This window comes from Tupaia chinensis, unplaced genomic scaffold, assembly GCF_000334495.1.
Source record: "Tupaia chinensis unplaced genomic scaffold, TupChi_1.0 Scaffold000688_1, whole genome shotgun sequence".
In the NCBI taxonomy this organism is placed as follows: Eukaryota; Metazoa; Chordata; class Mammalia; order Scandentia; family Tupaiidae; genus Tupaia; species Tupaia belangeri.
In genome coordinates this window covers 2451395-2465775 of record NW_006160211.1, presented here as the reverse complement: position 1 = coordinate 2465775, position 14381 = coordinate 2451395, and the positions used below count along the sequence as shown (strand labels likewise).

Here is a 14381-nt window from a genome sequence, read left to right as displayed (position 1 = left end):
ATGGAGAATATTTCAGATGCCCACACAAAGAACGCCTTCTTTCTGCTTTTAACATATCACTAAAGTGAGGTGGCTAAGTTCTGGAGACTCACAGAGGGATTTGTTGCTGAATTGTAAATTCAAACGTACATGTCATGAATTTCATTACTCTGTCTTTCTTTCTGCCCATGGTACTGAACATCTTTTGCCTGGCATAATCATAGTGAATACAAAGGCTCTACAGAATTTTATGGCATGAAAGAATGGATGCTGAGCTTTATTTTCTTTTTCTTCCTTCTTGAGCTTTGTGCATTTAAACTAGGCATGCATACTCAGGAAGTTAAGTGCCTGAGGAAGTTACCAGGGATGTAATTTTCATCCTGGGTGATGGATATGAATCTAGATGAAGTCAGGGGTGATTGAATGGAGATTGATGAGTTGTGTGTTTTCTGTGAATTACAGACAAAATAGTCTAACTTTCTCACTTTTTTAAACATCAAAATGAAACTGGGAAGGCATATATGACTTGCCCAAGGTCATAATGGTACTGGTGTCAAAGATGATACTAAAGTCAAGTTTTCTTGACTTCTAGTCCAGTATTTGGTCTCTAAAAATCTGCAACAGTCTACTGAATGTTAAGCTGGGGGAACGAATTATTTCTTTGAAATGTAAAAGATGTCCTTCACTAAATGAAAGTAGTTGCTTGGGTTGGGTCATGTGTGAAAAGTGGACTAAGGAAAAAATGTTTTTTAACTTGTAACAGAGCACATGTGTACACCAGAAAGAGACGGGCAGAGCAAGGGAGAGAGAGAAAGAGAGAGAAAATGAAAAAGCATTTATGGCGGGGGGGAGGGGGGCTGGCCATGCCACAATCCATTCTCTTCCATTCCCTTTTCAAGATTTTGGGCACAGGTGCCCAGTGTACTTTTCAAGCCACCAACTGAGTACTCAAACCGTGACGTTGGCCATGTGGGATCTAGTTATCCTAACCAGAATGCTACCGAAAAACTCTGCACGGGTACCTGTGAAAAGACTTCTGAATGACTAGACTATACTTTAGAATGACGTGGAGGACTCTTCTGGTTCTTTAACATTGTGAGCAAACTATCATACAACAAAAAGTAGTAACTGAAAACAGCAGCCATTTCATCAGATCTCACAATTTTAAACAATAGGAATATGAGAACCAGGTGACTTTTTTGTTCTATGAGGTACCAATTAGGATTATTCTGCAGTATTTAACTTGCAAGTGGACTGGCCTGAAGGACCCAAGATGAATTCACTCATATGCCAGGTACTTTGATGGGAACAAATGGAAGTCTGGGCCCACCTTACCCCTCTCTTCCCCCACGTAGTCTCAGGGAATATCTACATAGTATTTGCATATGTCAGACCTTTTACATGGTACTTGGGGTTCAAGAATATGATGGCAATTGGCATTCCTTCAAAAGACCAGTCTAACGCTGCCCCATGTTGCTTCCACCATTCTCTCCTGTCCAAAGCAGTCAGGCAACCCTGACACACAGGAGGAGGAAATAAGTCCTACCTTGAAGAAATATCAAGTAATTTGTGTCCATCTTCAGTCTACCACAGCCCCATCCTCTAGTCACTATCTGTGTCCTCCCACATGAAAATACTCAGCCTGCCCTCCACTCCCAGCTCCTAAGAGCTTCGTCTCATTACAATAGGTTCAGCTTAGATAGCCAGGATCTCGTCTTCTAATCAGGTCTGGGGAGAGATGGTGCTAATCAAAGATTGTTCAAATACAATTCCTCTCCATCTGAAGACTTGTAAACTAAAGAGCCAAGCTCTCTGCCCCATCTACCCCACATGTAATGAGATGAGTCATTGCAGCAGATACTCAAGTTCAAAAGTGGGGGGAGCCACGGGGTCACTTGTCCTTAGCAATTCTAAAATATAGTTGGGCACATGTCAACAAGTCCTTGATTAGAGTCCTGGTTTAATCGGGTTTAGGTGGTGCTTGGCACGGAAAGTTGCTATTGGCTCCCGAGGTGACTCTCATGTGTAGTTGGGGCTGGAACCTCTGACCTAAGGAGTTTACCTGGACAAGGACAGGCATGTCAAGAGTGTGTGAAGGGGGTGGCTGAGATGCAGCTTGACTAGATGAAGTGGGAAGAGAAGGAATGAAAAACACAGATGCCAGACAGAAGTATTAGAGAAGTAGGTTTTTAACTGTGAAAGTAACCATTATGAAAAATACTTCAAGAAAAGTTACCAAGCAATAATGGTGACCGACGACAGCAAAGGGAATAGATAAAATAGGACTCTTGTTAGGAAACTATTATAAATATCCTTAAGTGAGGGCCTTATTTGAGCAAGATTGTTAACAGACTTGAGATTGAATTCGGAGAACAGCAGAGAGGAGAAGGTCAAAGTGACCTGGAGATTCAGGGACTGGGTGACCAGGAAAATTCATCCATTTAGTCAACACACAATTACTGTGTTCTTGCTATGCTGGGCATTGCACTCAGAATATTCAGTGTTGGAAAAAACAGGCCTAGTCCCTGCCTGATGGGACTTATAGTCTAGTTAGGAAATCAGACCAAAAACAAGTCAAAGGTAATGACAGGCCCAGCCGGAACAGCACAATGGTAGCACAGTACTCTACAATGCTGGAGTTATATGGAGGATCAGGGTTTGGGTCTCAGGTCAACCTGTATCTGCCAGGTACATGTGCACCGATGATCCTGCCTGGCTGAGAAGGGTTGACTGGGGGTAAAGGGGATCTTGGCAAGAGATCCTGTTAAGAATGCTTGTCTCTCTTTCTCACACTGAATAAGAAAGTGTTGGATACCTCGTGTAATTTATTGACTACTGAACTGCAAGTGAAAAACAGCATGGTTCACTGCCATTGCCCTGTAAGAAGAACTACCACATATTGCTAGCATGGAAAAAAGATTGAAATTCAAAATCTGAAGTACGCTTTCTACAGAACATACGTTGCTTTCCTGCCAAGGAAAACTGAAAAATTCTAAGTCAAATCACCATCAGTCAGAGACGATTGTAAGTCGTGGTGATACGCGCTGTGCCGGAAGTGCACAGAGTGATAGGAGAGAGAACAAGAGGAGCGACCTTCTCTGAGCAGGTGGTCTGGAGTTGATTCTCTGTGCGGGTCATATTTACATCCAGGAGGATGAAGAGATGCCATCATACAGAGGACATGGCTGGGGGTGGAGGGAGGGCACCTCCTAGGAAGGGAAAGCTTTGTAGCAAAGGCTCTGAGGTCTGCAAGAGGGGTGATGATGGAGAGAACTTGGGAGTTTGAAAAGAGAAGGTGGGTTTGGGGAGCATTGTAGTCAGGAGCCCATGGGCACCCAGAAGACACAGGCAGTTACGAGGAACTAGAAGGACAAGACATGAGTTCAGCAGAAAGAATGACCTGCATGGCATGATAAGGAGGCAGTGAACTGGCAGGGACTGACAGGGGGAGGGACCAGGAACATCTGAACACATGAGACAGAGAAGCCAGACATAAAGAGAGCCCTGGAGTGTGCAGGGTCAGCCCCGGGAATCCTCAGGGGTCACAGGTCCCGCCTGTGACTTGAGAAGCACAACCAAGGTGGTGGAGGACTGAGCTGAGAAAAGGACATCGGGTGGAGATTTCAGGGCTGAGACAATCAGAGAGGGAACCAAGGCAGGACAGGGAATGAGGTCAAGTAGCAGCACCCAATGCACCCCAAACTGCAGAAAAGTATGGACAGAAGGGCTTGGTGCCAGTGAGGGTAAGGACAGAGCCTCCGGAAACAAAAGGAGGAAGAGGCAGCGGGAGGGTGCTGCCCAAGCTGAAGCGGATACAGGTGGCCCTGCTGGTAAAGAACCATGAGCCAAATTCCCTATTTCAGCTGTTTTGTATAAAACATGCTGGTCCTGCCTAAATCAAAATGCACAACGTGTTCACAGAAAGTGCTGACCTTTTGTTCTCTCATGAGTATGTAGAGCAAGGACAGGGAAGGGAGTTGTTTTGGAGAAACCTCCAACAAACCCAATGGCTCAGAGGCTAGCGGTGTGATGACAGCTGCTTTTCCTCACTCTTTCTTTCCCATTCTAGGAGACACTTTCTTTTCCCATAGTTTGGCTGATTGCTGCTAAAGAGTAACACAACACATGCCAACTCTTACATCTGTAAAAATGAGAAACAGAACAGTGTTCTTCTCTTTGGAACACGGTTTTTTTTGTTGTTGTTGTGGTTTTTGTTTGTTTTGTTTGTTTGTTTTTGGAGAGGCTTTTTGCCATAGGGTGCGTGCACGCACCAGAAAGGCAGAGAGAGACAGAGACAGAAAGCAAGAAATCACCCCCCCCCCCGGGGAGATGGCCACACTGCAATCTCTTCTCCATTCTCCTCTCGGGATCTTGGCCATACACGTACACGTGCCCAGCGTGAGTTTAAATCACCAGGTCCAGGACTTGAACCATGGTCAACTACATGGGAGTCCAGTGACTTAGTCATTATGCTAACTGCTGGTCCCTGGAACATGGTTTTTGACAACAAAACCAGGGCAGGAGTTGAGCAGTAACATGCTGTGGAACTCCCTAGAGAGGAAAGGGTGACCAAAGGCTCACAGCATCTTCTGGATTGTATTTGGATACACAAAAGAGGGTAATAAACAGGCTGCCCTTGCCTTCCAGCTGAAGCGTCCTGATGCACAGCCTGTCATTTCCCTACTCCTTCTAGCCTTAAACGGTGTTCTGGCCCCTGCAATGCAGGTCAAGGGTGTGAATTTAAAGGACCAAAGTTGCCACGTTTCCCACTTTTCACTTACGCTCCTGGTGGTTCTCATAGAAGCTAGAGAAGACAACTCCGCCAAGGACTCGAATTGGGGTCGTGAGAGGTTCTGTGGCCCTATAAAGCAAAAGTGTTCTATTTCTAGATTTCTTCTGAAATTTGATCAGTGGTTTTCATCTTCCACTTTCACTTTAACTCTTATTCTTTTATATCCCAGAGGATGAGAAAGAGGATGCAGTAGTTTTTTTAAATACCTCATTAAGGCTTATTTATGCCTCATTAGTAAAATCAGCATTATGCAGTTCACATCGAATCCACCACTGCCCTGCTTTTCAGGTGTCTACACTATGACATAAAATTGACTTATATGTAGTGCCCAAATGTCTCTTTCACTCACACATTATTCCACAGATACAAGTCCTCTAGCTCAGTTGTAAGCATTTTGTACTCAAGGATTATACATTTTACTTTCCTAAATTTTCTATAGCAAGTCCCAGGAGAGTGCTAGATGCCTATTTACACAGCCTAACAGCCCAGCTCTCCAGATGTCAGTAACGTCATTACTAAATCTTTAAGCAGCAGCCAGTAAGAACAAAAGAGGACAAAAGAGACAAGTGGATGAAATTGGTGGAGCCTCTCACCATTGACACAGAAGAATCATGTATACCCAGCATCATGCTCCAGTTCCACGAGATGAGAGGAATAAACCCCAGAACCTTCAGGAAAGTAATGGGATGCAGTAGGAGGAAAGTCCGTCTACAGTCTAAACAGGGGAATTTAACCGCCAGGAAGGGCTGTCCACTGAAGGATACTGAGAAGATGAAAAGTTGCTCTACAGTGGAAAGAAAAGAGTGAGCCTCTCAGGAGCTTGAGAACAATTACAACCCAAGAGGGATGGAAAATCAACATCCAAAAAAGAGCTGTGCCAGAGTTTAGAAGGAGTGCCCATCATGGAGTTGGACTTCCCAGGCTGAGAAGCTGAAGCTCATGGCTCCTCCACACCGGAACAGCTGTGAGCCCGCAGGGAAGGGAGTAGCCAGTGCAGGTCTGCAGTGAGAACTAGACACTTATAGGGAGGAGGCAGCTCCTAGAAAGGACTGGTTTATCATGATCTTATAAAGCAACCTGAGACTCATGTGCTGAATCATAGAGAATGTGCTACTCACTCCAGAACCTCCAGAACTGGCTCAGCACAACAAAGGTTTTTAGCTCACTCACAGAGCAGGTCCAGAAGAGGTTGGCAGAGGGCTCTGCTTGCCATGCCACTCAGGGAGCCAGGCCAATCAAGGCTTTGGCTCACCGTGCACTTCCACGTTCTCATAGTGGTTGGAAGGGAACTATGGGATTAAGTGTGAAAAAAACACACACCCCCAGAAGTGAGGCGTGTCACTGCCAATCCCATCTCATTGACCAGTGCAAATCATGTGTCCACTTAACTTCAAAAGGGCAATGAAGTACAATCCCACCATGTTCCTGGAGGGAAATACTTACGAGCAACACTTAATGACTCTCACCTGTTTCCTGGGGACAACCAGCTTACCCAGAGGGTACTGATCTACCTCATCGCCGTGAGTCATTTCTCCGGAAGTACAAAACAAATGGAAAATGATTTGGCTGCCTGATTTCACTCCCTCATTGAAATAGTACTCAAACAGCAAGTAAAATTATTCAGATTTAAAGCCATTTTTAAAATTTTTATGAATCCATTTTATTGCAATACTGGTTAGATGATAAAACACTCCTTGGCTAGCTCTTCTCCGACACTTAAAGAGTAGTTTCTTCCCTTTTGTCCTCTTCTTTTCATTTTCTTCATAGAACTTATCATTACTTATAATCACTCATTTTCCCATCTATTTATTAAATATTTCTCAATAGAGTATGTCCATTTAGTTGTTATCCTCACTACAGCATAGAAGACAGAACCTATGTAAATAAAATTCCCTCAATTCCATTTGCCGTCCTCAGCCCATTACATGAGAGCCCAAAACATCATTACGGTTGCTGTCGCTGCTAATGATGGACAAGTAAGGGAGAAATCATTTTCAAGGTCCATTTAGCGGAATAACCACAGAACCATGTTTGTCAATAAACCCTGAATTAATGGAGTAAACAATTTTATCTTCATGATACTGATGCATATTTGAAATGAGTGAACTGTATTATGGTACTTGAATTATTTCTCAGGAAGGCTGAGAACCACTCCTAGGTTTGGAGGGCTAAGGGCCGCAGGTGAAAGATGGCTGTGGGATGGCTGGGACCAACTTCTTGGAGCTCTCCTTGCAGTTGCAGATCAGCTGGGGCATCCAGAAGATTTACACAGAAGATCTGAGATCACGTGTGGGCAGAACTGCCTCCCTCCTGCTGGGACTTCTCTTGCTGAGTGAGCAAATGACGTTTGGAACTTAGCCTCTTTGCAGTGGCTATGCCAGACAGGACAGAAACTACCTCCAACTGGGTCTGACTGTGGCTCTAGCCTTTGGCCACTTTCCACCAACTGCAGTATCATCACACAGGTGTCACTTCCATCTACCAGTGCTCTATTTAAGATTAGAGAGGAATGGGACCAGCAGTTGGTGTAATGGCTATGTCGCTGGACTCCCATGTAGTCGACCACAGTTTGAGTCCCGAACCTGGTGACAGACTCACACCAGGCGTGTGTACATGCATACCCAAGATCCTAACTCACACCAGGCGTGTGTATGTGCATACCCAAGATCCTGAGAGGAGAATGGAGGAGAAGGGATTACAGTGTGACCATCTCCCCTGGGGGGGGGGTAATTTCTCGCTTTCTGTCTCTCTTTCAGGCAAGTACACGTGCCCTATTGCAAAAACCTCTAAAAATAATAATAATAATTGGAGAGGAAGTTTCTAATGGCAGCCAAGCTCTCATGGGTTTTGGCTGTACAATTCTCTCAAAACCTTTAATAACTTCTAGATGATTTGCTTCTAGAAAGTTCCTTGTATCAGGAACCACACCCAAATTTCTTTCCTCGACATCATTCTAGAGCTCGATTTATTTTTTTTCCCCATTCACTTTCTTTCTACTCTTTCTCAATTTAATCACAGCTTTTTGAGGCAGCTCAGGATGGAAAACCATACTTTTAATGAGTTCTTTGCCTTCGGATTAAGTATCAAAAGGCTTTAACTCCTCAAAATCTTTTTTATGACCTGATTTACTGCTTCTTGAGTTCCGTAGGCAATCATTTTTTTCCCTACTTTTCAAGCCCAAATTTCTGGACTCTAATTTTCTTTCATTTTGGCTTTCAAGCCAGGCAGTTCTTTGTCCTAAAATCTTCCAAAATGTAGAGCCACTGTCAACTAGCTTATAGTACTAAAATCTTTTACTAAATTCTTTTTTTTAGAACTATGAGTTCAGGAGACCATTTACCTACCTTAGAAGTTATCACTGAGACCTATGAGTTCAGGAGGCAATTTACCTACCTTAGAAGTTACGACTGACATTTTCCTCAGATGTTTTGCCATTGCAGATCAAGGGTCTCCTGTGCCAGCTGGTGGCATGATGGTTAAGGTGCTGGACCACATAGCCAATTGTGCAATTTAAGACCCAGACCCAGCAGCTTGAAAATCATACTGAGCACATGTTCATGCATGTCCAAAAGCCCAAGAGGAGACTGGAGGAGAATGGATTATGGCATGGCCACCTCCTCTAGGGAGTGATTCTAACTTTCTCTCACTCGTGCTCTTTGGCACACGTGTCCTATAGCAAGAGACTAAAAAATAATCATAAATAAATAGTACAAAAAACAACTCAATTGTCTCCATCTCCTCAGCATTCACTACGAGTTTCCTGGCTGCCCACTCTCCGACAGTACTATCATGACATCTCACTTTTGCTAACATTTCTTGGCTTTAGTTCACGTGGTTGCTGTGAACATTAGCAGCTGAGTGGCTTGACAAAACGGAAGTTTATTTCACTTTCACATGCAGCTACCTTGGTGGTAGAGAGGCTCTGCTCCACCCCGTTATTAGGGACTCGGGCTAATAGAGGCGCTGCCATTTCACCTATGATCTGCAAGGTTGCCTTGGGCATTGGCATTCAGACCCTAAAGCACAAAGGGACCGTACCCACAAAGTGAAGGGCTTCACTTTTCCCACACTCTATTAGCCAGAACCCAGTCATATGGGTCTGATCTTGTGGCCATACCTAACACCAAAGGAAGGAAGCCACACGAGCACACCTAAACACAGGGAAACCATGGGCCTTGGGAGAAAGTGAAATGGGCTTGGAGATGGGTAAACAGCATTTGGACTCACCCTACTAACTCCAGAGACTCTCAGATAAGGCCAAACAAAAATATCAACAAATTATTTTCACTGAGATCTTAGAATAAAATATGTGACATAGAAAGCTATAAATACAAGAACAACTAAAGATACATCAACAAGGGAACGCCAAAAGAAAGCACGGTGGCCATTTGAGCATCAGACAAAAGGTGTCAATCGATTGACATTAAATAGGGAAGAAAACACACGTAAGGAATCGAATGGCATCGCACTACGTAAAGGGACAAGCGGAAGTATGAGAAAAGATGGGCAGACGCGTAGTGAAGACTGTAACTGATTATTATTCAAGAAGTCAAAACTAAAGTTAAAGATTATTTAAATAATTAACAAAGTCCACTTAAAATATTGTGCCATCACACCGAGAATGCACCTTCCTTTTAGCAAGTACAGTATACTATTTTCAGCCATAAAGGAAACCTCATATTCTAAAAAGTGCCAACCTGTGCAGGGCACACTTCGCATCACAGTGCAATGAAATTAAAAATCGGAAGTAAATTTAAACAGAATGCTCCCCCACACACAAACCTATAAACTTAAAACCAAAATTCCACCCTGTAATTTTTGGGTCTTAATATTTATACTGTTTAGGCTACAGGGAACAGAAACTCAACTCTCAAACGACAGCTGGGTGAACTGGTAGATGAAGATATATGGGTACGTGGAGTATTAGGGAGGCACACTCTAACAAAAGCCTAATAGTCAGTAGACATGGGCTGCCCGCAATGCAGGCAGGAAGTGGCGCATGAGAGGGAGCAGCAGCCTCAGAGTGTGGAGTGTGTGCTTGTGCTCCCCCTGCACTGGCTCAGCGCCCCCGCCCGCCTGCCTCTCTGCACCTGCCATCTCTCTCTCTCCCTCTCTACACCCTGCATTTACTTCAGGTTCTCCTTTCCTCGTTCTTATGCCTTAAACTTGGTCCTTTCCGACCTCTCCAGTCTTATACTATAAGATGACTTTTCTGCTTCTGCTGCTAACTGCCTCTTCCCTTGAGTATTTCTGAATTCAATTTTTTTTTTTTTTAAAGAGAGTTTTGCTATAGAGTACGTACACTCTCCAGGGAGATAGAGACATAAAGCGAGAAATCACTACCACCACCACCCACCCACCCACCCCCTGCCAGGGGGAATGGCCACGCAGCAATCCCTTCTCCTCCATTCTTCTCTCAGGATTTTGGGCACGCACACACACATGCCCAGCATGAGTTTTAAGCCACTGGGTCCAGGACTCAAACCATAGTCAACTACATGGGAGTCCAGCGACATAACCATTATGCCATCTGCTGGTCTCTGAATCCAAATTCTTACATGGAATCTCATGCTAATGATTCCATTTAAGAATGGAATCATTCAAGGTCTTAATATTTGGGCCTTAATTTATATTGTTTAGGCTACAGGGAACAGAAACTCACTCAACTCTCAAACGATAGCTGGGTGAATTGGTAGATGAAAATATAAGGGTACGTGGAGTATTAGGGAGACACACTCTAACAAAAGCCTTGCTTATGAGACCATACATTAGATCCCTGGCCAACCTGTGGACTGGCTGCTTTTGGGGCTCTGCTTCCCTTCATCCAATACACAATAGGCTAGCAGAAACAAATGGCATGAAACATGAATGCTGAATAGCTACCCTTTCTGCAAAGACAGGGGTTGACTGCCTAGGGGGTATTACAGGCATGGCCAGTCATATAAGAAATATTTGCTGAATGAACAAATTACCAACCTGCTAGTATCAGGTGCTCTGCTAGATGCTCAGCATATTGTAGGTAGCACCACCAAAATACTATTCAATTGTCTAAAATTCACATTTTCAGACTTAGAGATCCACAGTATAATGTTAATGAAAGCTCAGATTACAACACAACATGTAGAAAACAATCCTGTTTTTAAAAAATGCAGAAGCATTTATGCATAAGCAAAACATCTAACAAGATATAAATGATGTGAATGTGTTTGATCACGGTTTTCTCTGTACAACGAAGTTTGAAGTCATTTTAATTCCTTCGTACGTCTCTCAGAAGTGGTTTCACATATATAACATTGAGCCTATAACTTCTGTTTTCTTCATACTCAGGATAATGAAGCTATTTTTATTAGGGGACAGAGTCTTAAAATATGCATACTTTTTGGCCTAGTAAATCCATTTCAAAGAAATTTTCCTAAGAGAATAATTGGAGCTATGTTCAAATGTACTCTTTTTAACCAAGTAATTCTTTTTTCCTTTCTAAAGGGAGAAGCTCCTTAACCTTTCTGCAGATTCATGTTTTCTCCAGAAGTGTGGCCAAAAAATGAGCCTCCTTCACAATTCCTCACAGTCTCGAGACAATTCCGTCAGAGAAGTTAACCACTGGCTTTGAGAGTAAGGAACCTACAGATAAAAATGAGGCTGGGAGGCAGTACTCCCACTGCAGAGATAACAGAAACGGATTAAGTGGGGATCAGTAGACAGCATAGTGGTGATATTGCTGGACTCCCACATGGCCAGCTGAGGTTCAAGTCCCAGACTCAGTGGCTTAAAAATCATGGCAGATCTGTGTGCATGTATGCCCAAGATCCCAAGAGGAGAATGGAGGCAAATGGATTATGGCATGGCCATTCCCCCTGAGGAGTGATTTCTCACTTTCCCTCTCACTGTCTCTGTCTCTCTCTCCAGCAAGTGCACATGCCCTAAGGCAAAAACAAACAAAACAGAGACAGAGAGAAAGAAAAAGGTGAATGCTGATTCTTTATAGAGACAAGCTTTTTATTTTTATTTTTTATGCCAATATCAGGAAGCCCTTTTCCCTCCAGATAGGTTGACCATGGTTCAAATTCTGCACCCAGTGGCTTGAAAAAACATGCCAAGGGCACGTGTGTACATGCCCCAAATCCAGACAAGTTAGAAAGATGGAAAAGAGGGGACTATGGTGAGGCCGCACCTCATTAGGGGGTGCTTCCTCCCTCTCCTTCTGTCCCTGGTGAGTGTACACACCCTTGTCTCTCTCTGGCAAGCACACACACCCTCTAGCAATTAAAAAATAAAAAATGCTGCAGAGTCTTCTGCTTAAAAAGACAGTAAGTGATCCTTCCCTTCTGCAGCCATTGCCAGAGTGGCAGTGGCCAAAATGAAGTTCACTACTTTCATGACTTCTGACAGAGCAAGAGCCATACCGGCATTTCGATGCACCCTCCCTCCTTTCCTGCTTTCCAAAGAACTGAGACAGTAGAAGGGCACTCAGTCCATGCCCAGCTAAAAGGATAATGAAGTTCAGGTAGCGCAAGGACATTGTAACGGTCAGAAAATTGGTCTATAGGAAGAAATAGTCCATCGGAATTGAGTGAGTGCAATGGGAACGAGCTAAAGGCACGACTGTCCATGTGGACATTCGCCCCAGCAAGGCAGTTACCACCAGGAAAAAAACGGACAAAGATCACAAGAAGATCCTTGAATGGAAAGCTGAATGTCACCAAGTAGGAAAGAAGAAAGGGCAAGCAAGCATGAGGAGGAAACCGTTGAGAAGATGTAAGAGTAAAGTCATCTACAGCTTTCATTAAAAACTGCCAACGTGAAAAAAGAGAGAGAGAATAAAGAACACTACAAACGGTATGCCCATTTTCTAAAAGTTGTTTATTTATTTCTTGAGAGTAAAGGACAAAGACAAGTACTCCCAACAGAATCTCAGACCATAACCCCCTCCTCCCCAGGCTTCCCAGCCAGCCAGGATCACGGACACATGTGCTGGGTGTGTACGGGTGTGTACAAGTCCACCAAGGAACTGAACCTGCAGTCTTCCTTGTAGATCGAATATCACCTGAGCTGTGTTTACTACTGCACCGCTGAGCTGGCCAGTATGCCCATAAATGTGATAAGTTAGATAAAGTAGAAAAAATGATTAATATACACAAACTGCCAGTGCATACATGGAGCATTTATGACAAATGGCCAAATTTAATGAACCATGGTGTGATTCGAATGTGTCCTCAAAAATTCATGTGTAAATGGGACCAGCAGTTAGCGTAATGGCTGTGTCACTGGATTCCCACATAGTTGACTGCGGTTCGCATCCCGGACCCGGTGGCTTAGAACTCACGCCGGGCGTGTGTGCGTGCGTGTCCAAGATCCCGAGAGGAGAATGGAGGAGAAGGGATTGCGGCGTGACCATCCCCCCTGGGGGGTGATTTCTCGCTTTCTGTCTCTATGTCTCTCTCTGTCTGCTGTCTGTCTGGCGAGCGCACGCGCCTTATAGCGAAAACCTCTCAAAAAAAAAAATTCATGTGTTAATATTTGGTTACACTGTGAGGGTATTAAGAGGGTGGAAAGTTATGGAGCCGGCAGGTGGTGTGGGGGTTAAGGGCACTGGACTCCCACATAGCCGACTGCTGTTCAGGTCCCGGGCCTGGCAGCTTGTTTTCTCTCTCTCTCTTTCTCTCTCTCACTCTATCCCTCACTGGTCAAATTGAAATAAATAAATAAATGGATAAATGAAGTTAAATAAAATAATTCTTTAAAAAAATAGAGAGTGGAAACTTAATTCAACTATGGAATTAAGAGCTGGAATCTTTGGGGTCTTTGGGAGGTGATGAAGGTTAGATAAGGTCATCTGGGCGGGTCCCATGTGGTGAACTGGTGGGTTTATAAGGAGAGGGAACAAGATGAACACATGAAAACTCATGCCATGTGATGTCATGTCACCTCAGGGCTCTGTAGTATCCCCAACAATGAGATGACCCTCACCAGATGCCACCTGGGACCTCTAAAACTGTGTGCTATAATAAGTAAACTTCTTTTAATATCACCCAGTCTGTGTTACTCATTTATTAAACAACAGAGAATGAACCAAAACAGACCACAAAGTGCATCTCAAGTTCTGTGATGACAAGGAAATTAAGTTAGAAACTAATGATAAAATTATTATTAGAACACATGTTTGAAAACTAAGAAACAAAGATCTAAATTACTTATGAGTCAAAGAAGAAACCAAAATGGAAATAGAAAAATATTTTAAACTGAATTTTAAAAAATTTTATTTACCAACTAAAGAGAGCAGACATACTTACTTTACTTACATTATCAAAAATAAATTCAATGGGGGACCAGCAGTTAGCGTAATGGCTATGTCACTGGACTCCCACGTAGTCGACTGTGGTTCGCGTCCCGGACCTGGTGGCTTAAAACTCATGCCGGGCGTGTGTGCATGCATGCCCAAGATCCAGAGAGGAGAATGGAGGAGAAGGGATTGTGGCATGACCATCCTCCCTGGGGGGTGATTTCTCGCTTTCTGTCGCTCTGTCTCTGTGTGGCAAGCGCATGTGCCCTATAGCAAAAACATCTCCAATAAATAAATAAATAAATAAATAAATAAATAAATAAATAAATA

The 14381-nt window shown here is 43.6% G+C and overlaps 1 pseudogene; it reads left to right on the top strand.

The window, feature by feature from the left end:
- Positions 1-2588: 2588 nt before the first annotated feature.
- LOC102477513 (protein kinase C and casein kinase substrate in neurons protein 2-like) overlaps positions 2589-14381 on the top strand; it is a 25063-nt pseudogene continuing 13270 nt past the window's right edge.